Source organism: Pongo pygmaeus, chromosome 17 (genome assembly GCF_028885625.2).
Source record: "Pongo pygmaeus isolate AG05252 chromosome 17, NHGRI_mPonPyg2-v2.0_pri, whole genome shotgun sequence".
NCBI lineage: Eukaryota > Metazoa > Chordata > Mammalia > Primates > Hominidae > Pongo > Pongo pygmaeus.
Window position 1 is genome coordinate 20,298,910 of NC_072390.2, and position 26,175 is coordinate 20,325,084.

General features: G+C 34.4%; 2 pseudogenes; both read right to left on the minus strand.

Moving 5' to 3' along the window:
• Positions 1 to 12,668, minus strand: part of LOC129018832 (ankyrin repeat domain-containing protein 18A-like) — a 54,398-nt pseudogene extending 41,730 nt beyond the window's left edge.
• Positions 12,669 to 17,521: 4,853 nt separating this feature from the next.
• The window catches only part of LOC129018833 (putative ankyrin repeat domain-containing protein 20A2), a 61,232-nt pseudogene continuing 52,578 nt past the window's right edge, over positions 17,522 to 26,175 (minus strand).

Here is a 26,175-nt window from a genome sequence, read left to right on the forward strand (position 1 = left end):
AACATGTCAGTTTAGTCACATTTATTGAATAAACTTAACAAATGGGTATCTCTTGAAAATGAGAGCTCCAGGGAATTAAAAAATGTAAAGTTCCCATTTTCTTTCTGTGTTAACACAGCTAATTATGATCTTTACTTCACATGCATAAGTCAACAGAACAACTCAGTATTTCACCAAATTAAAGACAAGAATTATATTAGAGAAATGAAACCCAAAAGAGAAACAGTCATATAACTAACCTCAGTCAAGTAGTTCTTGCAGTTATTTGAAGTCTGAGGGTTTGAAGTGGAATTCTTACAGGCATTTGGGGAATATATTTTCTGTTGAGTCCTATACTAGTAAGATTTTCAACACAAGGTGACTCTGGGCCTCGCCTTGTAGGAAGAGTGCTGAGAAAATATTTCACCCACTCTTTCTCCATAAGGAGTTTGGTGCTGATCATTGCTATTTTCTTATTCGATCTGTAAAGATAGCAAAGACAAATGCTTAGTATTTCATTTTTCCTTAAATAATTCTTAATGACTTGGCAGTTTTTAAAAATTTGCCCTGAGAGTAAACCAAATTACCCACTAAACAGTGTTTTCACACCAAAGATGTGTGAGAGCATACCTGTTGTAAGGAATTATACTTTTAAAATCATTCTAAAGAAGCACCTGTGTTTCTGAGGTGATTTATACTGAACATGCAGCTCAAACAAAGTAGACAGGGAAGAGAAATGGCTATCAGTGATGTATGGCACAACAGGTAAAACTTGCTGCCTTCTAAAATGGCTCTACTTGTAAGATTCTGAAGATTCCATTTGAAATACTTGTATTTAAAGTGTAACAACGTGGGAAAAGGAATATGTTGATTTGCTTGATTATAAGAACCACTTCACTAGAAATAATTATATCAAAACATCATGTTGTACTCCTTAATGTAGGTTAAGAAAACTAAAGTGAACAAAAAAAATCTAGGAATACTTGTGTTTAGTAAGCCAGTTTTAGGTTTCACCCTTGTACATTTCACCAATTATCTAGGACCAATTAAACATTTGGTAATGAGGAATAATTCAGAGCAACAACTCCTAGGGGAGAACTAGATTGTTTGGTTGTTGATCAAAAAGAACTAAAACATCTCTGAAGGCAATTAGCCCCCAGCACTGTGACCAAGGCACTGGAGGTGAGGCTTGTTCTTTCTGCCTTCCACACACCCCTTCAGGCTGAACAAGGTGTTATTTTTCAACCACTTTGTGAATTACACTTCTTTAAATTCCTGTGATAATTATTCCCTATTTCACAAGGATGCCTTTCTGTAACATCTTGAATATGTTACACAAATAGTCTTTCTTGAGGCACCCTCTAGTGATAATACTAAAGATCACACTCAAAAACGATTGTGCCCAGAGTAGCAGTACCACTTGACACTTTGGGTTTAGGTTGTGATCTACTGAAAAATAAACTCATTAATATTACTATTTAGGGAAATTCTGACAAGAAATTTAAAACAAGATCACTTTATTAATTATAAAGCTTCAAAAATACTTAGTGAAAAAAACTAACAGATTAAGTTAACTACAAGAGACTTTTCAGGGGAAAAAAGCCATACAAAAGCAAAAAAAAAAAAAAAAAAAAAGAAAAATGAGAGGAGAGACAGAAACTATCCTTGACTAACATTTTAAAGGTAAGATTACTTACTACCATTATTTTCCAAAATTACATTGTCAAATTAGCATTCCCTTCCTACTAATATCCTGAAGCGATATCACTAAAAATTATACTTTCAAAACAAATTAATGAGCTTAATTCATTTTCTATGAGTGTATGTTTGGACTTACTTCGTTAATTTTTTTGACATGGAATTGTTAGCTTTCAATGCTGCTGTAAAGCCTTCCTTATATTCTTCTAATTCGGTTGTAACCTCTTCATAAGTAGTTTTCATTTTGGAGAATTTACATTCCATATCTTTAAGTGTGAGTTCCTTCTTATTTAGTGAAGCCGTATTATCCTTGTTTAACTGCTCTAATTGTTTTTCATATTATGCTTGTTTCTAAAACAAATGAAAAGAATATACTTTTAAAACACTCATAACCTAATTATTATATGTTTGTTGCCTTTCATTTTGAGTCAGTGATTCAAAGAGCAATTTTTAATATGTTAAAAAAAGAGGCTGAAGCTTAAAATGTTTATCAGCAGTATCAAAACTAATAACTGAATTCAGAATTAAGTCTGATTTATAAAAATTTGAAATCATAATTATGTTAGTATTAATGTAATCTGGTCATATAAAAAGCAATAGAATCCATTCATAATTTTAAAAAGTGATCAACGAACAATGTAGCTTAAGACCAATTCAAAGGTATCACATAATTTCTAAATCACAACTTTTTCTTATGCCAACTGGTCTTAATCATCAAATGACTCCATAGTAAGAATCATTACTCTGAAAGATTGATTTTGTTGTAATAATAATGGAAATTTAAATATTTAAAAGAAAAAACAGACACCATTTTTTTTCTAGAACTCTACAAAGCAAATTGCTACAAGAGAGGCAGAGGAAACACAATATGCACATATCCAAAATATAATTTGCAGTGAAATAAAGGAAAGCACATTACAGATAAACTTACCTGATTTAAAAAACTGACCTGTAAATGGATTTCTTCTAATTTTTCTACTGCCTGCACTGCCCTTTCATCTAGCTCCGATTTATATTCTTGTAGTTTACTAAGTTCTACCATATTGTTTTCCATATGTGTCTTAAGATTTAATATTTCTTCTTCCAACATCTTTTTATCCTCCTCAAGTTTTTCACATTCCTGTCGTACTTTTTTCATATATAATAACTCCTGTTGAAGAACTTGACTGTCTTTAGCCAAATTGACACATTTTGAAGATACAGCTTCCTTCTCTGCTGTAAGATCATCAAACTGCATGAATAAAATAGTATAGCTTGATAATGAAGTAGGCTGAGAATAATCTAATACAAAACCAACAGCAAATTTTGAAATGCATTTACTTGGAATAAACTGTTATCTGTAATGCGGTACATTCTTCAAATGTGAACCCTTAAATTACTCAGAATTTTAAGAACAAAGTTGAAGCTACCATGAGTCACAAAAATACATTATTTAACTATCATCATCTTTGCCACAGAACTTTTGCACTTCATCTTTTATTTTTCTGATAATTTATTTTTGTTCTTCCTTAAGTGGCACTAAGTTATCTCTTAGTAAAAAGTGTCTGTCCCCCTTCCCTCATTGTCATTCCCCATAATATGTCAAAAAAAGTTTCAGAGTTATTTAGGCCAAATATCATATTTATTTCATTTATTTCATTATTTAGGCCAAATATCATATTTCAGAGATATTTAGGCCAAATATCATATTGAGTTATTTAGGCCAAAGTCAATAAATGGCTCTAGGAATAAGACTTTGAAAATAATATAACACTCTATACTAGGCATAGTGGCTCATGCCTGCAATCCTAGCACTTTAAAAAGCTGTGGCAGAAAGATTACTTGAGGCCAGGAATTTGAGATCAGCCAGAGCAACATAGTGAGAACCCATCTCTACAAAAAAAAATTTTTTTTTTAATTAGCCGGGCGTGGTGGCTCATGCCTGTAGACCCAGCTATTTGGGAGACTGAGGGAAAAGGATGGCTTGTACCCAGAGTTCAGGGCTGCAGTGAATTATGACCACATCACTGCCCTTCTGCCTGGATGACAGACAAAGACCCTATCTCAAAAAAACACAAAATAATGAATCCTATAAGTAAGGATTCTGATGCCATAAGCCTTTCCTTAAACTGCAAATGTTTCATGCTAATTGGAATTGCATTTTAAGAAGTAATGATTCTTGGGGTAAAGGCCATAGAATACAGCACCCAGAAATAAATCCACATATTTCCAGCCAATTGATTTTGGATGAACGTGCCAAGAACATACACTGGGGAAAGGACAGCCTCTTCAAATTAATGGCACTGGGAAAACTAAATATCCATATGGAGAAGAATGATACTATCCTATGTAACACCATATAACAAAATAAACTCAGAATCAATTGAAGACTGAAATGTAAGGCCCAAAATTATCAAACTACTATAAGTAAACATAGGGAAAATGCCTGAGGACGTTAGTCTGCACAAAGATTTTTATGGGTAAGACATTAGAAGCATAGGCAAAAAACAAATGATAGACAAATGGTACTACATTAAGCTAAAAAGCTTCTGTCCAGCTAACAACTGAGTGAAGAGAAAACTTGTAGAATGGGAGACAATATTGTCAAGCTATTAATCTAATAAGGGACTAATATCCAAAATGTACAAGAAATTCAAACAACTTGACGGTAAAAAAAAATCTGAGTTCAAAATTGGGCAAAATATCTAACTATAGTTTTTTTTAGAAAAAAGAAATACAAATAGCCAATAAATAAATTTAACAATGCTCAGTATCACTAATCCTCAGAGAAATACAAATCAAATCTACAATATGATATAATCTTGCTTCAATTTGAATAAATTATTATCATTGAAAAGATTAAAAAAAATGCTGGTGAGGTTCCAGAGAACAGTAAATTCTTACATGCTGTTGGTGGGAAGGTAAATTAGTGCATCCACTATAGAAAACAACATGAGGTTTCCTCAAAAAATTGATAATGGAACTGCCGAGGGATCCAGCAAGCCCACTACTGGGTATTCAGGCAATAGAAAAGAAAACAATAGATCAAAAGGATACCTGTCCTCATATGTTTATTGTAGCACTATTCACAATGGCTAATGTATGAAATCAACATACATATCCATCACCAAATGAAAAGACAAAAAACTGTGGCACACATACACAATGGAATACTATTCACCGTATAAAGGAATTAAATCTTGTTATTCGTGGCCACGTGGATCAGTCTGGAGGATGTTATGTTAAGTGCAGACACAGAAAGATATAAATACTGCACATTCTCACTTCTGTGTGGGAGCTAAAGAAAAATTGAGGGCTGGGCAACATGGCTGATGCCTGTAATTTCCTAGCACTTTGAAAGACAAAGGCAGGAGAGTCACTTGAGGCCAAAAGTTCCAGAGCACCTGGGCAGCATAGGGAGATGTTTCTATAAAGTCAAAAATCAGACGGGTGCAATGGTGCATGCTCATAATCCTAGCTTCTCAGGAGGCTGAGGTGTGAGGATCACATGAACCCAAGAGTTGGGGGCTGCAGTGAACTATGATCAAACCACTCTCTCCCATCTGGGTGACTACAGTTGCCCAGAGCCCAGACTACACTAGCAAGACCCTGTCTCTTAACAACAAAAATCTCAAAGAAGTAGGGGAAGGTAGGTTGGTTAATGGATATAGAATTACAGTTAGATAAGAAGAATGAGTTCTGGTGTTCTGTGGCATTGTAGGGTGAATACGGTTAACTATGATTTATTGTATATTTTTAAAAAGCCAGAAGATTGTGAATGTTCACAATTCAAAGAAATGAAAAATGGTTGAAGTAGTAAATGTGCTAGTTAGCTTGATCATTACACCCTATTTACATGTATCAAAATATCACTCTATAACCCATAATTATGTATATATGTGTCAATTAAAACAAAAGAGAAGCTACATTGATCCCATTTAAAAAAACAGAATATGGGCCAACCTTACTGCCTTCCTCCTAATGAATAGAATGCAGTAAAAGGGATACCATGTGGCTTCCCTATCTCAGACTGCTTTCCCTTGGAACCCAGCCCCCAGATTGTGAGAGCACTCAGGCCACAAAGAGAACCTGGCAGTGCCAGTGTCAGTGTTCATGCTGCCTGTCCCAACCAAGGTTCCAGCCAATGGCCAGCATCAACCGTCAAACACGTGGGTGAGCAAAGCTTCAGAGGATTCCATTTCCCCAACTGATAGCTGTTCCTAGGGAAGCTGAGGGGAGTAGAGACGAGCTGTCCTGGCCAAGCTTTTTCCAAACCACAGGTTCATTAACAAAATAAATGTTTTTCTTTTAAGCCAGAAAACTCTGGGTAATTGTTAGAAAAATGTTTTTAAAAGAGACAACAGGAAACACAACTTATGCAGCAGAAAAGAGTCTCCTTTAAAGTAGGATCTAATAAATGTTGAGGTTAATTTATTGATGGCAAACATTATTGAGAAGCAGCAGATAACCAGGAGAGAGACTTAAGCTGATGAGGAGGAACTTTTCCTAAAACTCCTTCAGTTATGAACTCTGATAACAAGGCAAGGGTGTCTCCTTACAGTTTCCCCTCAAGTTAGGAAATAAGACTGGGAAGCAAGAAGAAGACATATGGTATGAAAAAAACTAGAAATACTTGGTTACACAATCAAAATCAGACATTTACCTGATTTAAATTAACTAAAATTCTAAAAGATAAGCTTTGAGTATTTATTAATCAATCTAGTATTTAATTTTTATTTTCCTTTTCTCAATGAGGAAATAAGGAGACCATTATGAAATGATTTTTAGTCTTCACAGAAGTAAAATAAACATAGTGTGCTTTGAGTGTTAAGCAATCAAATGCAATTTCTCCTTTACCTTACTTCAAGCTTGTTTGTTTGGAGAAGTTAAGACCATCCCATCTCTATGTTATACCACAAGGCTTCTCTACAGCACACAACTTGGCTCTGACATTTTGAAAGTCAAAATACTAATCTACTATGTGTCTCTGATAAATTGCCTGAACATTACCTGATTTTGAAGTGCTGCACTCCTAAGACCTTTTCTTGGAATGAGTTAAACTTTATATTCCAAGAATCCTCTACTGAGCTAGAAAGCAGAGCTGTGCATCTCTGTTTCAGTAAAAGGCAGTCGATACAACTAACTGTGGTTTCTGAGAATGCAAGATCTGCACCAAGAAAAGGATTAGCCACAGTGCTACCCAAGAGAACCAGCTACCAGGTGGAAAGAGGATCTGTCAACTGCAAGATGATGACTTCACTTGATTTCCACTGAGGAAAGCTGGCGGCTCAGACTTAAACTTCTCCTTCCTGGATGGTAAACACCTATGGAAGAGTCTATGAATTATAATGAGTTAGCAAAACATAATGCACTAAATATTAGACTATGTCAGCAGATCCTGTGACCAAAGCTTACTGAAAACAAAACTATAGCGGGAGGCAATGGAAAAGAGACTAAAGATTTGAATGGAGAAAAAAGAAATAAAGTGTGTCTTATAAGCCTGGCTTCCCATCATGTCTTAGAGTAAGTAAGGTATAAGCTGGCCAGAGACTCCTTTGAGACACAAAAGGTGAAGTTAAAGATATTCCACTAAATTTAATTTTTATTATGACATAAGACAACTGGTAATATGCAACATGATTGAAAAAAACTTCTCAGTACATTCATTTTGGCCTTGCATAAGAATAGATATAAACAAACTAAGAATTGATAATATAAAAATAAACTTGTGCATATACAGCCAATTGATTTTATATAAAGTTAACAAAAGAACAACATGGGAAAAGAATAGTCTTTTCAACAAATGGTGCTGGGACAACTGGCTATCCATGTGCAAAAAATAAATAAATTTGGACCAAATATCTTATTTAAAAATTAACTCAAAATAAAACAGTTAACTGTAACAGCTAAAACTATAAAACTCTCAGAGGAAAACACTGGCATAAATCTTTGTGACTGCATTTGGCAGTGTTTTCTTAGCTATGACTCCAAAGGAGAAATGGATTCAATGGACTTCAAAATTGAAAACTGCTGTGCCCGAGAAGACAGTATCAAGAAGTGAAAAGGCAAGACACTAAGTAGAAGAAAGTATTTGAAAAGCATATATCTGATAAGTGACTTACATATATAGGATATGTAAAGAACCTTTGCAATTCATAAGTAACAAGATAATGCAATTTTAAAAATGGGCAAAGATTTTGAATAGATGTATCTGCAAAGAAGATGTAAAGATGGATAAGGATAATGAGCACATTAATAGATGCTTGATGTAATTAGTCGTTAGGAAAATGTAAATCAAAACTACATGTGGTATCACTTCACACCACAAGATAAAATCTTTGTTCAATAAAAAAGTGAAAATAAGTGTTAGGAAAAATGTAAAGAAATTAAAATCGTTATCCAATGCTGCTGGGAATGTAAAGTGATGCAGCCACTTTGGAAAACAAACTGGCAGCTCCTCAAAAGGTTAAGCATGAAGTTACCATACGACCCAGAAATTCCAGTCATAAGTATATACTCCAGAAAAATAAAAATCATGCAAACATCAAAACTCATACATAAATGTTTACAGCAGCATTATTAATATGAGTCAAAAAGTGGAAAGAACCAGAACGTCCATCACCTTTGGGTGGGAAAGAACCCAAAGGTCCATCCCCTGGTGAATGGATAAATAAACTGTTTGATGTATCCATACAATGGAATATCACTCAGCAATAAGAAGAAATTAAGTACTGATACTGTATTAGGAGGAGACAGCAAAATACCTAGGCAGATATGGAAGGGTCCCCGGAGAATCTCCAACCAGCCCCACAAGTGTTTACACCAGATGTTAAGTGCAGATAAGGGAACCTGGACTTGTCTTGCCTGGACATGCTGGCAGCAGACCAGAGGCCAACATGCACTGGGGGGATGGGGTGGAGCTACCAGGAATTCACGCCTTATGCAGAGGGGGATCCTGGCCTCTTCAGCTCATGTGCTCCTGATATTCAATTCTGAGGTAGAAACCTGTTTGCAGGACCCCTCTCTTTGCTGAGAGCTTTCCTTTCACTTAATAAATTCTGTCCTCCTCACCCTTCAATGTGTCTGTGTACTTAATTTTTCCTGGTCATGAGAGAAGAACCCAGATGTAGCTGAACTAAGGAGAAAAACCCCACATCAATACCTGCTACAACACAGATGCAGCATGAAAAATTATGCTAAGTGAAATAAGCCAGTCACAGTAGTCCACTTGCTTTTTATTTCAGAGGCTTATAAGCAAATCTATATAAAGAAGGTTGGTGGTTCCCTATGGCTGAGGGAGGAAGGGAAAACTAGTGAGATGGCTAAGTGATGTGGGGTTTGTTTACAGGGTGATGAAAATGTTCTAAAATTGATTGTAATGATGACTGCATAACTCTCTGAAAATACTAAAGTCAATGACTAGTATATTTTAAATGAGTGACTTGCATGGTGTGTTCATTATTTCTCAATAAACCTGTTACCCAGCCCCCCCAAATTAATTTGGTACTAGTGGTCTGGAGACAGGTACTGCTTGGTTTCAGATCACTGGCCAGAGTTAAAGACAGACACAAGAGAATCAACAGCATGTCCTTTTATAGAAAAAAGGTTTATATTTTAAAAACTATTCCTTTTCATTAGTATCAATTGTGTAAAATTAAATGAAAAATCTTTCTTTCACTGCTCAAAGCACTGAGAGATTTATATTGAGGAATAAGACCTTGTTTTCTTTGGCCCCAATTTCTATCTAAAGGTCTGAGAATCACACACTTCAAACTATCAAATCTCATCAGATGGGTTTTATTAATTCTTATAATGTGGCTTATTTTCTCACCTGATTCTGGTACAGCATCACAGAGAGAAGAAGCTGAAGGAAATCAAAATATTTAACCCCCAAATATATTTTTCTGACATATTTTGAAATGGCTGCTGCAGGTCCAAGAGATTGAAATGGCCCTCATTAATGAAGCCCAATCTCTCCCCTTCTAGGTCTCCCCAGATCTGGGGAACATTAACTAAGAGGCTGATGCATTTAAAGTCTGAAAAGATATATTTATCCTCTTTTTCTCCACATATTTTGGCAGAATTTGGGTTTTTCCATTATCAGTATGTTCCCAAATTACATGATTTTTAATCCCAAAACTGATTTAAAATTACCATATGTTGGAATATAAGTTATTCTATTATAAAGATACGTGCATTTGTATGTTCATTGCAGCACTATTCACAATAGTAAAGACATGTAATCAACCCAGATGTCCATCAGTGATAGATGGGATAAAGAAAATGTGGTATATATATACCATGGAGCCATAAAAATGAATGAGACCATGCTCTTTTCAGGGACACGGATGAACTCAAAGCTGTTATCCTCAGCAAACTAATGCAGGAACAAAAAACCAAACACTACATTTTCTCACTTATAAGTGGGAGCTGAACGATGAGAACACATGGACTCGGGGAGGGGAACAACAAACACTGGGGCCTGTTGGGGTCAAGAAGGAGAGCATCAAGATCAATAGCTAATTCCTGTGGGGCTTAATATCTAGGTGATGGATTGACAGGTGCAGCAAACCATCATGGCACACGTTTACCTATGTAACAAGCCTGCACATCTCACACATGTAATCTAGACCTTAAGATAATTTTTTTTTAAAAATTACCTTATGTTTTAGCTTCTTAATCAGAATATCCATTTTCAGTTGATCTGTTTTTAAGTCTCCATGGCAACCGAAGTCTTCATTTCCAAATACACTTAACATATTTATTGTCAATTCCAGGAGTTTCTTATATCTGCAGAAATGTACGGAATTAGTAAGTCAAATATTTTTAAGAGTAAATATTTAATAATTGTTTAAACAGATATTATGTTATAGCATATCAAAGAAACACATCTATAAACTATGATCTTTTCAGTTTCAACTGAGCATAGTTTGGAAGCATTCTATATGAAATTATAATCTAAGAACAATTTTATGGCATATATGGCAGGTAAAGTGGTATTACAACCATAGAGTTTTTTGTTTTGTTTTGTTTTGTTTTTGAGAAGGAATTTCACTCTTGTTGCCCAGGCTGAAATGCAATGGTGTGATCTTGGCTTACTGCAACCTCTGCCTCCTGGATTCAAGTGATTCTCCTGCCTCAGCCTCCCAAGTAGCTGGGATTAGAGGCATGTAGCACCACGCCTGGCTCATTTTGTATTTTTAGTAAAGATGGGGTTTCACCATGTTGGTCAGACTGGTCTTGAATGGTCAGACTGGTCTTGAACTCCTGACCTCAAATGATCCACCCGCCTTGGCCTCCCAAAGTGCTGGGATTACAAGTGTGAGCCACCACACCTGGCCTAACCATACACTTTTTGTAGATAAACTATTCTTATCCATGTTGGTATGCTAAGATAAAATAACCTATTACTAAATATAAGCCATAACCCAGAAATGAGTAACCAAGATAAAAAAGTAAAACACATACATTTGAAAAAGACAAAAAATTATATTTTGATACCCATTCACAGTCTATAAGAAGAAAAAAAAGTACACACAAAAAGCATCAAGGCCATTATTCAATGTTGAAAAAGAGAAGACCAAGAAAGAGGCAGAGAGTTGTGTGACGATTTAAAGACTTTGAAGGAGAGATCTAGAGATCTTTGCTGACATAATGTCAACAAAATGAAAGAGATACAAAACCATATAGAGAAAGGCAATGACAGAAAAATGTAGATTAGAATCAGAAAACCAACTTAAGTGCTCAGTAAATAAATAGAAAAGTAGCTGTGTTCGGGGCTTCAAAGACACATTCCATTTTTTTAAAAAAAATCTGTAATCAAAACATGAATGCTCATTTTACTTTTAAGTTATACATATATTTTTATATATATGAAATTTATTTCTGTAAAACAGAAGTTTAATAATAAGTATACTTCGTGTATACAACGGAGGTATCTGTGTAAAATGAGTAAATTTCCATATGTTTTATATCTAAAAGAAAAAGAAGCAGAAACAAAATATAAGCTATATATCAAGATAAATTTTGATGTTAAAGAATGACACAATAGGTCTTCTTTAAAGAATTTGGATGCAGCAGAGGATACTACAAAAGGAAGAAAAGATGACCACAGACAGCAAAAATATCTTCAGAAATAAAAATTCAAACTAGATAATGAAGAGTGCACTTGACATTGTATGTCCAAGGCTTTGGCATTGTTTTCAAAATCAATAAAGAATAAGTGGCTGGGCACAGTGTCTCATGCCACTTTGGGAGGCTGAGTCGGGCAGGTCACGAGGTCAGGAGTTTGAGACCAGCCTGACCAACTTTGCAAAACCTCATCTCTACTAAAAAATACAAAAATTAGCCGGGTGTGGTTGCACACGCCTGTAATCCCAGCTACTCAGGAGGCTGAGGCAGGAGAATTGCTTGGAGGCATAGGTTGCAGTGAGCCAAGATGGCGCCATTGCACTCCAGCCTGGGAGACAGAGGCACTGTCTCAAAAAAAATAATAATAAATAAAAATAAAAATAAATAAATAAATAAGTATAATATTTTGGCATTCAAAAAATTTTCAGATTATGTTGTTTTTCTTTTATACATATTTTTAATACAAATTTTTTCATCCCAACCTTGCCCCAGCAGCTCAACTGACTCCCAACCCCATGATGCACATGCCTATAAAGTTGTGTTGTGAGTTTCTGAAATACATTTTAAAATAGAGTTCATTTAATTATGAAAATGGAGACATAAAATGAATTTGTATCTCGGTTTTAGTCAAGTAAAATTAGAGCTAAATCAATTAATAAATGATTAACATGTTCTACAATACGAAAACCATACCCAGTTGCCTCTTCTTCTAATTCATGATTTTTCTTTCTTATTTGATTCACATTATACTCCAGTGATGATACTAACACAAAAAGTTTCCTTAATTCTTCATTTTCTTCTTCAGGCTTAAAAAAAAGTGTTTAAAATTATTTTTGTAAAATCTAGAGACCCTGTTTTATCTTAAAAATATTATTTCTCATAAGTTAATGAGTAATATGTATTTAGGCAGGGGTATAAAGTGCATTTTATAAGCCTGATGCCAATAAGGGTAGATTTCAAAAATAGTCACTTTTCTTAAAACTGCTAAAAATGATACATACTTTCATCATTATATTTTCTGAAATTTAAACTGTCAAAATGTTTGTTACAAACAAGGGTTTTTACACATAAAATACTAAGGGTTAGTAAAAAATGTGTAGTTATATTTACATTTTACTTTTTAAAGATGCTCTAGAAACATTGTCATTAATAGTTTAAGATATTCCAAGTTTTCTTAAATTACATCTTACTAAGATGATTTTTAGAAAACTCTTATCTATTTCCCATTACATTTTTGATCCTCATCTGTCTTCAGGCTGAGCTAAATACTGTCATTCTCTGTAAGTATTCACCCACAGGTTTCAGTTTTTCCCTTTCTCTTAACCCTTTCTCTTTAAATAAAGTTGTTTTCTATAATAAACAAAAACACAACTTTTGTCTACTTTTTGTGGTTTTTCTATTATCCTGTTTCTCCCCTTCCATTGGCCTCTGTGACACATGGTCTCATCCAGAAATCTATTTTTCATCACTTATTGTGTTTTTAATACGGAAATCTGATTTTTAATAATTCCAATAAAAAAGTCCAAGGGTCATGAAGGACTTTATCCTGCTTTACTCAGCAGCAACTGCGAGCAGTGACCAAATGTTCCCTCTGCTCCTCTGACCCCGCTTCATTTCTAAATGCAGCAACCTCTGTTCTTCAGTCCTATTCCTTTCTGTTTGTTTGTTTGTTTGTTTCTGAGATGGAGTCTCCCACTGTCACCCAGGCTGGAGTGCAGCGGCACGATCTCAGCTCACTGCAACCTCCGCCTTCTGGGTTCAAGCAATTCTCCTGCCTCACCCTCCCAAGTAGCTAGGATTACAGACGTGTGCTACCACGCCTGACTAATTTTTCATATTTTTAGTAGAGATGGGGTTTCACTATGTTGGCCAGACTGATCTTGAACTCCTGACCTCATGATCTGCCTGCCTTGGCCTCCCAAAGTGCTGGGATTACAGGCGTGAGCCACCACGCCTGGCTGCTATTCCACTTTTTAAATTCTCTCAGGACTCCTAAAATCTCAAAACTTTAACCTAGATTCCCTAATCTACATTTCCAGCTCTGACCTTTTTCTTGAGGCCTCTTCCTTCTAGTACACATATGACAGACAATATTCTCAACCACACGCTCAGACATTGCTACTTGGTGCAGATTACTTTTGTAGACAGTGAATCTTGTCTATTTTATGTTGGTTCTTATTGATGTTACTTTGAGTATACCGTTATTTTCTAATCTCAAAGGGGGACAGTCTCACCGTTACAATATTGACCAGTATACTTTGTCCTTTTTTTCTTTCTTTCTTCTTTTTTGGACCAGTCTACTTTGTGCCTTTTTTTCTCCTTCTTTTTTTTTGAGATGGAGTCACACTGTGTCATCCAGGCTGGAGTGCAGTGGCACCATCTTGGCTTACTGCAACTTCCACCTCCTGGGTTCAAGTGATTCTCCTGCCTCGGCCTCCCAAGTAGCTGGGACTACAGGTGCACAACACCACACCTGGCTAATTATTGTATTTTCAGTAGAGACAGGGTTTCACCATGTTGGTCAGGCTGTTTTTGAACTCCTGACCTCAGGTAATCCACCCACCCCAGCCTCCCAAAATGTTGGGATTACAGATATGAGCCACGGCACCCAGCCCTTTTTTTCTTTTATAATGAAAACTTTCCCATGAGAATCAGATTATCAATTGTTTGCCTTTGTTTTCTTTTAAAGAGTTTCCTTTTCCATAGAGATATGGCATGATGAAAGTCTTGTTCTAAAGTTTCTAAAGTTTCTTTCGGGGGACACTCAACTATATCATTGGGAAGCTCCAGTCAAGTAGATATCTCCCTTCTTCCCATTTGAGATTCTTCATCTCAAAATGGTGTCCACCAAATGTCTTCATCCAGGTAGTCTGTTGCTTAGAAATTCATGAGATAAGAAACTTCTTGAGAAGTTAGAGGCTATTGATTGAGATGGTTTAATGCTGTCCCTTATTATATGTTTTACTCCCAAGGCAGACATCAAAGTGGCTAATAATACTATGCCTGATGTCTAACTCACTTCTATGGGAATCTATACAAAACGTTTTATTTATGAGACAGAGTCTCACTCTGTTACCCAGACTGGAGTGTAGTGGCTTGATCACCACTCACTGCAGCCTCAATATTCCAAGCTCAAGTGACCCTCCTACCACAGCCTTCCAATGTAGCTGGGACTACAGGCATGCATCACCATGCCTCTAAGTATTTATTTATTTATTTATTTATTAAAGACAGGGTCTCATTATATTGCTCTGGCTGATCTCAAACTCCTGGGCTCAAGTGATCCTCCTGCCTCAGCCTTCCAAAATGCTAGGATTACTGGCATGAGCCACCTCCCCCAACCAGGTGTTTAACTGGGGACTAACATGAAGCACTTAGAAGAGTACGTGCAACATAGTGAGCTACATAAAATACTTGCTATTAGCATAATAATTTTATTGTATATCTTAACAAAATTGTGTATATTAGGCAGGTGGTATGCCAATGGAAGTAGTCTCCTACAGCTGCACTGAATCATTCTTCTCACCACTGAGAGTTGCAGCAAATGGGGGGCATATAATTTATAACTTACCTTTCTCTGTGCATGACTGAGTAGGCAATGACTATGTATGTACTACAATGTAAATAGCACCTCCTGGATTGAATAGTACATAACTGACATGACCAGCAGAGACAGGCTAAAGACACTGAGCTGAAAACCCTGGACTCTATTGCTAAATCAAGGCTCCTGAATCAGTTACCTCTGAGCAACTGTTGCTGTGGTGCTGGTTCACAAGCACTCTGCTGAGCACTCAGATTGAGAAGCTGTGCTATTGTTCATCAGACAAGCTGCAGCCAGAACTGTTCAGCTGACAAACTGGTAGCAGTCCAGAAACGCAATTCTGGCTGCATAGTGAAAAAATGCCAATTTAGATTCTTTTTCATAGTGAGAAAAACATAAACATGTGATTGAACGATTCACCTCTATTAGACTAATTGGTTTAGATTTGATATTTAATTGCTAAAAATACATTTAGAATATAAACCTTACTGTGCCAAGGTCTCAAAGAACAAATAATTGGTATGGTATAAAGTATTTAATTGTATGCTAAAAACTTCTAAGCTAAAATATTTTCAATGTATGCAGGATAGGTGGCATACATATTATATATTATTCCCCCATTAAGCAAATTTATACTGAGACAAAATTATCTTCCATAAAAAAATAAAAGCCATGAAAAATTAAGGACTAAGTTTTATGCACAGACTAGACAACAATTCCTAACACATAAGGTCAATCAGAGTCAGAACAGTCAGAGAAAGCTTCATAAAAACAAAAAAATTGTCTGCCAGGTCTGAATGAATGAGGCTAGATGAACAGAAACTGAGAAGGCAGAAAGGATAGCATGAGCAAGACAAGTACTGAAATCTGCCCAATTAACTCTGAGGATAAAGTCCAATGGCAGGGAAATAAAAACACGTGTCCACATAATACCCTGTAAGTGAATGTTTGCAGCAGCATTTTTCATAACAGCTAGAAGTGGAAACTAACCTAAAGGTCCATCAACTGATGAATGAATGGAAAACCAGTATAGCCATGCAATAGAGTATCATTTAACTATAAGAAGAAATAAACTACCAATGTGTGCTAAAACATGCATGAATTCTGAAAACATTAAGCTAAGGGAAAAAGCCAGTCACAAAGGACTGCATATTGTCTAACTCTACGTATATGAAATATGCATAACAGGCAAACCTATGGAGACAAAAGTAGATGGTGGTTGCCTACAACAGGGGTAGGTGGAGGGACATGGAGGAAGGTTGCAGTCATGCCTAGCAGATGTAGGGTTGCTTTTCAGGGTGATGAAAATGCTGTGAATATACTAACAGATACTGAATTGCACATTTTAAATGGTTGAACTGTCTGATACATGAATTATATCTCAGTGAAACTGTTTTTAAAATCCAATGGTGATCAGATAATTTTCTCAGCTCTCAAGTTTTGATGTACATACTGTATCAGATCTAAATATTTCTATACTTTTATAGTATATTTTAAATAAAAGGTAAATAAAGAAAATGCCTAACTTTTCAAATAGTTTGTAAATTAACATAAAACACGTACATTTCAAAGAATAGTATAATGGTCTTTCTATACAAGTTAACTTAGAATCTGCGAAATAGACACAGATTCTGTGTCCATTCACAAAAGTGAAGAAATAAGACAATTTTCTGGAACATTCCATTAAACATTGTCCTCTGATTTAATCGGGCCTGTCTCATCATAGCAATACAAAAATTACTTGAATATATGTTTAACAGGAAAAAAGTCAATTTTCTCTGAGGAATGATGTATAATTATCAACTTTTCCAAGGGTACATATTGTAAGAGAATAGGTATGCAATCCTTTTTCAAAATGGTAGAACAAAAGTCACAATATAAAAAAAAGTACATTTTAAAGATAGTAAAATGGAAATAATTAATTATAATGAAAGTACAAAATCAAGCTTCTGCCAAAATTAGTATCCTAAAACATGTTATATAATTCAACCAGCTACAGAATAACTGTCGACATGTTAAATTCCATACATACTTGACTTTCCACTTGAAATAATTTCTTCTTTGAGGCCTGTGTCTCACCCAAATTAATGTGACAACATGATGTACCTTCCAGTGGAGACTCTAACATAGTTAATTTTTTTAGGCTGTCAGCCACTTCTTGTTGAAGTTGTCTCACAACCACCTGATAAAATATTTTTGTTACTGATTTTATAAATTGCCTTATTATTAAATTATGTTAATAACATTTAACTCTAACATACCTACGTTGAAAATTATCTCACACACATCAATTCACCTTCTTTTCATCATATGTACACACTTTTATTTATTACTGAATTCAGTGAGGGATGCAGAATGTGTTATCCTCCTGCCAAATTGGTATTCTCTTAATACAACAGATTCATCCCACCATTCAATCATCTTAGAAGCTCAACTCAACCTCAAAGTTCCTAACATATTCAATCAACCGTTCAAATCCTTCCAACAGATTCCCGTCTCAGAATAAAAGTAAAATTCCAATGGCCTTTGAGGCCCTAGGTAAACAGGCCTCTACCTCCCTCTCTGACTTCAAGCTCCTACAACTCCCTCCTGTAATTACTCCATTCCCACTGTACGTGAAGCCTGCCACCCCTCTTTAGTCTGAAAATGGGGATCTAATGCCTAACTCATAAATCACAGGCAGCTACAGTATCTTTGTACTGGACAAAGTTATATTCAAATGATAGTCATTGAGCCTTGAAATAAAAATTATGAGCTAATTATTAATAAAAATATTCTAAGTAAATTATGAATACCAGTGGGAAGACTAAATCAAATATGGTTTTGCTAAAATTTACCACATTTACCCTAAATTATAATTTTATAACAAGTAGGTGCCTTTAAAACATTACGTGGTCATAGAAATACGTAATTTGAGACTGACATATTTTCAGATTTAAGTTAAATTAATATGAATAATAATAAAGCTATACCAACTAAAATATATAAAAAACTACTTAAAGCAAGATATTATAAGACACAGCAATACACTTCAGTTCATCTGGGAAATCTAGAATTAAGTGTCGAAGCAAATCACTTAATTAAATTTTAATTTGAAAATACTCATTTCAGGTGTAAACATTTCCATTTATAACTTCATCATGGTCTTAACATGTGGCAACATAAAGACATTAAAATTATTATTTCAGCAGTACAGGACTATCTACCTTAACATATGACTCTGTGCCTAATAAAATGTCATAGATGACACAATGTCTTCTCTCAAAGTAAATCATCTCTCACCTCTATGGAAACAAGGTATGTTTCTAAGCTGATATAGTAAACATATTTTTCCTTTTTTTTAATTAAAAAGCTTTGTTGAAATATAATTTACATACTATAGAATGTATCTGTTTTAACATAAAGTTAAAAGATTTTCAGTACATTTTCTGAGCTGTGCAGCCATCTCTACAATCCAACTTTAGAGCATTTCCATCACTGCAAGATCCCTCACGCCCATTAGCAGTCACTACCAGCTTCCAGCCCCAGCCCTTCGCAAACATTAATCTACTTTTTGTACCTATACATTTCTCTTCTCTGGATGCTTCATGTAAATGAATTATACAGTGTAGTAAACACACTTTTTATCTACTGATTTTTATATTCAACTAGGTTCAACATGTATCCAGAACCAAATGTTTAAATTTTCTTTCTAGAAGTTTGAAAATATTTATCTTCCTTGATACTTACTACTCTTTCTGCTTCTGCTTTCTGTCTCATATTGAAAGAGACTTTCTTTTAAATGATCATATTCATTCATTAGCTTCTTATTTTTCTCTTCTAGCATGAGGTCTTTCTTTCCACTCTTAATAAAGCCTCTTTGGATATTAATTAATATCTCTTTATGATCCTCTTTCTGATGAACATCAACTAGTTGCTGTTCAAGCCATGGATTTTCACGTTGCAGTTGACATGTCCTCTCTTCTACACAGTTCCACTTTGCAGTGGATTTACTCACTTTAGCTTCTGCACTTTGATACATCTCTTTCATTTCCTTTATTTGCTGCTGTGTTTGGCTTAGGTCGTTTTGTACAGTTTCTAAAGCCAATGACTTTTTTCTGAGAGTATCTCTTGTCTTACAGAACTTATCTTTTAAGGTATTGAATTTAATTTGCGTTTTAGAAAGTTGTTCAGTAAGAAACTCATTCTTATCTTCTACTTCGGAAATATCAGAACTCATTTTTACTTGTTCAGAAACATCTTGTGTTCTCTTTAAAGCAAGTTTTAGGTTTCTTTCTCTTTTCACACTTTCACTGTGTTTACTTATAGCAGCAGCCTGTCTAGACTGATAAGATTCAATTTCAGCTTCCAGTTTTTTCCTGCTTTCTTTTTCCTTCAACAGTTCAGAATTGAGCCTTATATTCTCAGCTTGAGATCATTAAGCTCTTGTTGATACCGGAATGCTGTTTTTGTTATCATTTCCTCATTGAGTTTTCTACACTTTTCAAGAGCAGCATTTGTATCTTTAGCAATTTTAATGTCCTTAAGATATTTATTTTCTTTTTCCAGGTTGTTATTTTTCATTGTGCATATTTCCTGTCTGAATATAGCAATATCTGTCTTCAAAATTCAATTTTCATCCATCAGATGTTTCATTTCTTCATGATTATGAAAATCCTAAATAAAACAAAAGAAAGTTTTAGCTAGTACTCAATAAAAATGATTACCTTTGAAGTTAAAGAATAACCTGCACATCCATGCACTAAAAAGGTTACTGTAAGTGGATATCCAACTGGAGAAAAAGTTGAAGCAAAATTTTGAACCTTATAGAGCATAAATTCCAAAAAGTTCAGAAATTTATTTAAAGTCAATGAATTTATAAAAGTAAACACACACACACACATGCACACCAGATAATTTTTAAGAATTTCAGAATTGGAAAAGCCTTTCCCTGAATTACAACAAACTCAAAAGTATAAATTAAAGCATCAACAAATTTGACTAAATTAAAATATATCAAAAAATTGCATTTACACTTTGATATCTAACCCATACACCACCCTATAGTAAGAACCTTAGTTCACACGTATTTGGACAGATAAAATTTCCCAGAGTTACTACAGTTCAGTTTCACTGATAACATTCTATTTCAATTTGACTCCTTTAACACTTTTATAGTCAGTTATAAGAATTACATTTACTAAATCATAAATCTAGACATTATACTAGTCACTCCTATATATATTCATTGGTGAACTCATCTAGTTACCACAATTTTGAGAAAGAAAGGTTAAAAATATAAGCAAGCTACAGGATTTTCCCCAGGACTTCTGACTCTACTTCTAGTTCTCCAACAGATCACAGTTACTTCTGTGGTGTAAATATATCCATACAAAAGAAAACTTTTATTTCAAAACACCAATGGTAAATAAGATAAAATTTATAGAGCTCTTCTTAGAATATCATGAGATTATTTGTGATTGCAATAATTTCTGCTTCCTCTTTATAATATTAGGTACAGTAATCAATATGAAATAGGGGAAAGTACAAGGAACAATTTTACTGGGAACAAAATCTTTATCAATAGGTTATCACTAAGTATATATTATGGCATATTATTGTTTTCAAAAGCTCTTTGTAATAAAATAATATCCTATGTGGTTGCCAAGATTTATAATAAATATTAATAATTGTACCTGTACGTGTCATCATTCATTTTTAAAAATGAGATAACATTTCTGGTTTGTTTTAGACCTAAATAATATATATTAAATCAAGTGGATATTATAAGTAATATTGATAAAATAAAGTTTAAAATATAGAATTTTTACTAAAGATTGATTTACCTGATTTGGAGTATTTCTTGCAGTCTTTGATTTCATCTCTAGTGATTGAACAGTCAGTTCAAGTTGTTTTGCTTCAACTTCTTTCTTATATTGTTTCTCTTTCCTTTCTAATTCTTCTCTATTTTTTTGGTACAGCATATTAACATTTGTTTTTCTTCATTTTCTTGTTTTAAGGTGCATCTGCAGATAAAGACATTTATCTTAAAATTCATTTTGTTAAAAAATAAAGAGTTCATCCTGTGATCTACCTCTGCAGATGTTGTTTATTATCCTAATAAAATTTCTATGTTCTGGATTATTTTTCCTTTGCAGTTCTCAGATATTTAATTTCTCACTTCAACATCTTCAAAAGAACGCATATACTTGAAAAGTAGTAAGGAAAGAATATTCTGCTAAAGTTTTTATTACCAGTCACTCTAGTATATATTATAAAAAAGGATACTGGAGATAATTCAGTAAAGTTACAAGTTCAAAATTACCTTCTCAAATCACACAGTCATAATTACTCCCTAATTAGAAAAGGTCATTTACAATCAACTAAAATTTTAAAGTTACTATTTATTGACAAGTGTATAAGTTCACTAGAAATAAATTTTCATCTTTATGAAATATTGCAGGTGTCTCTCCAAATGATTTACAGAGTAAGATGTCTCTCACAAAAACTATATCTGCAAATGACTGTCATCCAAAACTAGGCTAAAGAGTCTAACATCTGTTACCCCACACTTTTATAATTCTTTCTTAATACTTTCAATTCACCTTCTTATTATATATATTTTATATATTTATTAGCCTATTGTTCATTATGTGTAATATATAATTAATGCCCTTAATAAGTGTGTGTATGTTTACACAAGTTATGTTTTCCTGGGAAATCTAGTCCCAGAAGTGGAGTTGTTGAGTTAAAGGGATGTCAGGTTATTTGAAATTTTGATACACAGCACTCAGTTACCCTTCAGAAATAATTTACCAATTTCATATACCAACAGTGTATGAGAATGCCTTTTTCCTCACATTTGCCAACACTAGTAACTACTTTTTAAATATCAGCATGACTTTACAAAATATATTGTATTTTATGTTAATTTACATTTTTCTGATTACCAGGTGGGCTAAATATCCCTGGTAAAAATATAAAACTTGTTTTATATTTTTATAAAACATATTTTTATAAAAATATATTTTTATAAAAAATATCATAAGGAATATTAGTCCAATTTTGAATTAGTTTATAGCACAATGACAATTATCTCCTGTGAAATACTGCTACAGGTGGCCAGGCACAGTGGCTCACTCCTGTAAACCCAGTACTTTGGGAGGCTGAGATGGGCAGAACACCTGAGGTCAGGAGTTCGAGACCAGCCTGGTTAACATGGTGAAACCTCATTTCTACTAAAAATACAAAATATTAGCCGGGCATGGTGGCACATGCCTGTAATCTCAGCTACTAGGGAGGCTGAGTCAGAAGAATCACTTGTACCCAGTAGGCAGAGGTTGCAGTGAGGTGAGAACACACCATTGCACTCCAGCTTGGGCAACAAGAGAGAAACTCCATCTCAAAAAAAAAAAAAAAACCCAAACAAAACAAAACAAAAAAAACACACTGCTATAGGCTTACTTACCTATCATGCTCTTCCTTCAGTTTCTTGGGAAATTGCTGAGGATATGTTTTCCCAATCTTTCTTTGTTGGGTTAATCTGTCAGCAGCAGCAGCAGATGTACTATGACATATATTTTCTGGTAGTTGTATTTTTTCACTTTTGATTGTATTATTTCCTTCTTTGACCTTTAATAAGAGTAATATGAATAATAATTATTATTTTATTCAATAAAAAGAACTTTTTCCTGGAATTTTTCACTTGATTCAGGTTAACTATCACCATTTTAATAAGTATTTTGTGCTTACTTTAATTTTATCATTATACATAATTATTATAATTATAAGGTACTCATCATTTTATCATTGAAATTTTTGTCACGTCTGCTCATTTCTGTTTGAGTGAATGGAAGAATTTTCCAAAATTTCAAAAAGGCCTCTTCTCCATTTTGTGCTTTTATTCCCATCCACTCTTTGCTATCTGACATAAACGTTTATGCTATCTGACTGGCAGAAACAGAGAAATAAAAAGACACAAGCATAACATATGTCTTCTGTCTTTACCACCTGGATTTTACATGAAATAGCCAGATTGAGAGGATGTGACTTTGTAGGGCTTCAGGAACAGTAAAGAAGTTTTCCCTTTTCTGCACTAAGCTATTCTTTTCCCCACTGCCTTTTATCTCTCTCTCTTTTTTTTTTTTAATCCTGGGATATCAAAAAAGTAAAGGTTCTCCCTGAACTATGGGAACCAAAGTTTGCCACAACACAAGAAGCAGAGTGAAACTGCTGAGTTTCTAGTGCAGAATTCTGGAAAATGAGATGCTTCCCAGATTTCACATTCAATTACCACAAAAGTTTATAGGTGGAAAACATATGGTACAGTTACCTACTTTAGCCCCATTATCTACTGATAATGGGAGTCAAACCAACCAAGACATATGAAATGTTTCATCCAGAGCTCGAGGTGGCATTCCCTAGCATTTCATGGCACCAAATAACATGATCCAATTCCATATTGCTGAATTACATAAATTACCAGATAAATTTATCAAATTAGTCAGATATATTAAAAGTCTAACTTAAGCAAAGCAATTTAATGCCTCACAGGGTGGAAAAAGGCCTCATCTGCTTTTACTTTTAAAGAAGAAAATCTCTAGATTTTTGTCTATCTTTAGAACACAATGTACAGAACTCAACTTTCTACTAAAGAGTCAAAAGCTAAATTTTTGGCTAAGAAATTATGCTTCTTACATGATAAAAATCATACATGCCAAAACTTACCATACTTTATTAAACAACATAATGTAAGGTCTGATTCAACAGAAATACTGGAGAGTGATGATTTTTTAAAATATGTGGAAGTATATATTTGTTTTCAAAATATTGGAAATAACCATGATGGGACTATAAGTTCAAACAGTTTGAGCTAAGCAGATAAACTTGCATGCATGAAAACACATTAATCAGACTCATTTGGCTGGGAATATTCGTTGCAACTCTCAAGGCTAGATGTGTTTTTGTGGCTCGTCTCAGTCATGGCTTCCCTCCCATTGTATTCCCATTCTATCATTAAATAAATGTAATTCATCTCTAAATGAATACAGAAAAAAGAATCTAGAATCTAGAGCTTATTTCTTTAGCAATTTCTTTATGTTGATCTGGTTCAGAAGGTCACATTGTATATGGCTGAATTAGTTTCCCAGCTCACACGCCACTTGGAAGACTGATAGGGAGACTTAGGTTGAATAATGAACAAACATTATGAGAACGTTCTCCAGAACCGTTATTTAGATAGCAGAACTAATCTACTTTGACACATAATTACACATTTAGATAATCCCACTGTAACTGTACACATGAGATTTTCTTGAATAGAAAATCTGACTAAATCAAATAATTGATAAACAGAAAAAAGAAGCAGCAAGTGAACCTCTGTCTTTTTGAAGTTGGACTTTCTCTTTCTCCAAAGCCAGGAACTCAACTTGTAACATGCCTACCTCATTCTTTTTTACTATTATTATACTTTAAGTTCTGGTACATGTGCACAACATGCAGGTTTGTTATATATGTATACATGTGCCATGTTGGTGACCTTGGAATATCTTGCTGTGTCTTCTAGCTGTATATTTGATGTTCTCTCACTATGTGGCAAAGAATAACTCACATTTTATAATTCAAGATTCATGCTTTTGTAGTTATTAGCACTGGGATTGTCATATAGTGGCTTCTGGAGTAAGCACTGTATTGGTTTTCTGTTTTTATAAGTATCTGTAGCAGCAGAAATACTGTGGCTTTCTATCTGAATCATATGCTTCATTTCTTTGGGGTGGGTAAACCACAAATCAAAAACACTTTCTGGATCTCTAGACTGAGGCCAAAGCCTAATGTCTAAATTTCCAATTAGTGGTATTTGGGTTTATATTTTTTGCCATTTGCATGTCAAACTCTTAATCATCTTCCATTTCAATCATAATTACTGGGTTCCCTAATTTTTCAGTTTCTGTATCATTACAAAAATTTTCATCGTCTGTGTTACAAACAAGCTATGTGTCTGGTTTGTTATCATTTTTATAGTCTGATTTATTTTCATTTAAATGAAGCTTAGAAGATGACTGGTAAGTGTATTTCAGGGACCTGGAGTATGAATGGAATAAAAAGACATTTGACATGGGCTTCCTCTGTTCAGGCACTGCCCGGAATGCCACAGAGTTAGACCCTCCAGATGCATTTTTCTCCTCACAATCAGGGACCTGATTCATCAGATTAGAGGGCACTCCTTTTTCATTCGTCCCTCTTTAGAGTTACTATGTAGGAGCTCTTCCTCAGGGCAAGCAGTAATTTTGGAGTTTTCAAAACTTTTACCAATATTCAGCTTGAACTTGTTTGCAATGAATTTTAAAGAAAGCCATAAATATACAGATAGATTCCCTTTATCACAATTCTTACCCAGTTCTGGTTCTTGAGACTTTTTTTTTTTTTTTTTTGGCAGGTGCAAAATGGAAAACAAGTTTGCTTATTTTGTTTCTCAGATGTCTTTTCTGTCAGATTGCATGTTTTAAAATTAGCTTTAATCAAGTATAAACAAAGAAATATTAGAAAACAATTAAAATTTAACCGTGAAAATCTATGTGTTGCCACTCTTAATTATGGGATTATAACTAAAAAGCGAAAAATAATTTGCCTTGGCTTAACATAGAACAGAAACATGAACTGGCAAGCTGAACTCTCAGTGTCTGTTTGGACTAAACTTAATGCATTATGTGTAAAATCTACCAGAAATGAATTCAAAGATGATAGGTAGTATTATAAAAGCTTCCTCTCTTACAAAGACTTTACCTCAGCATACCAGAAAGAGGGAGCCCCTACAGTGCATGTATATTTCTGAAGATTAACTAGAGACTAGGCAAACACTAAATTATTAA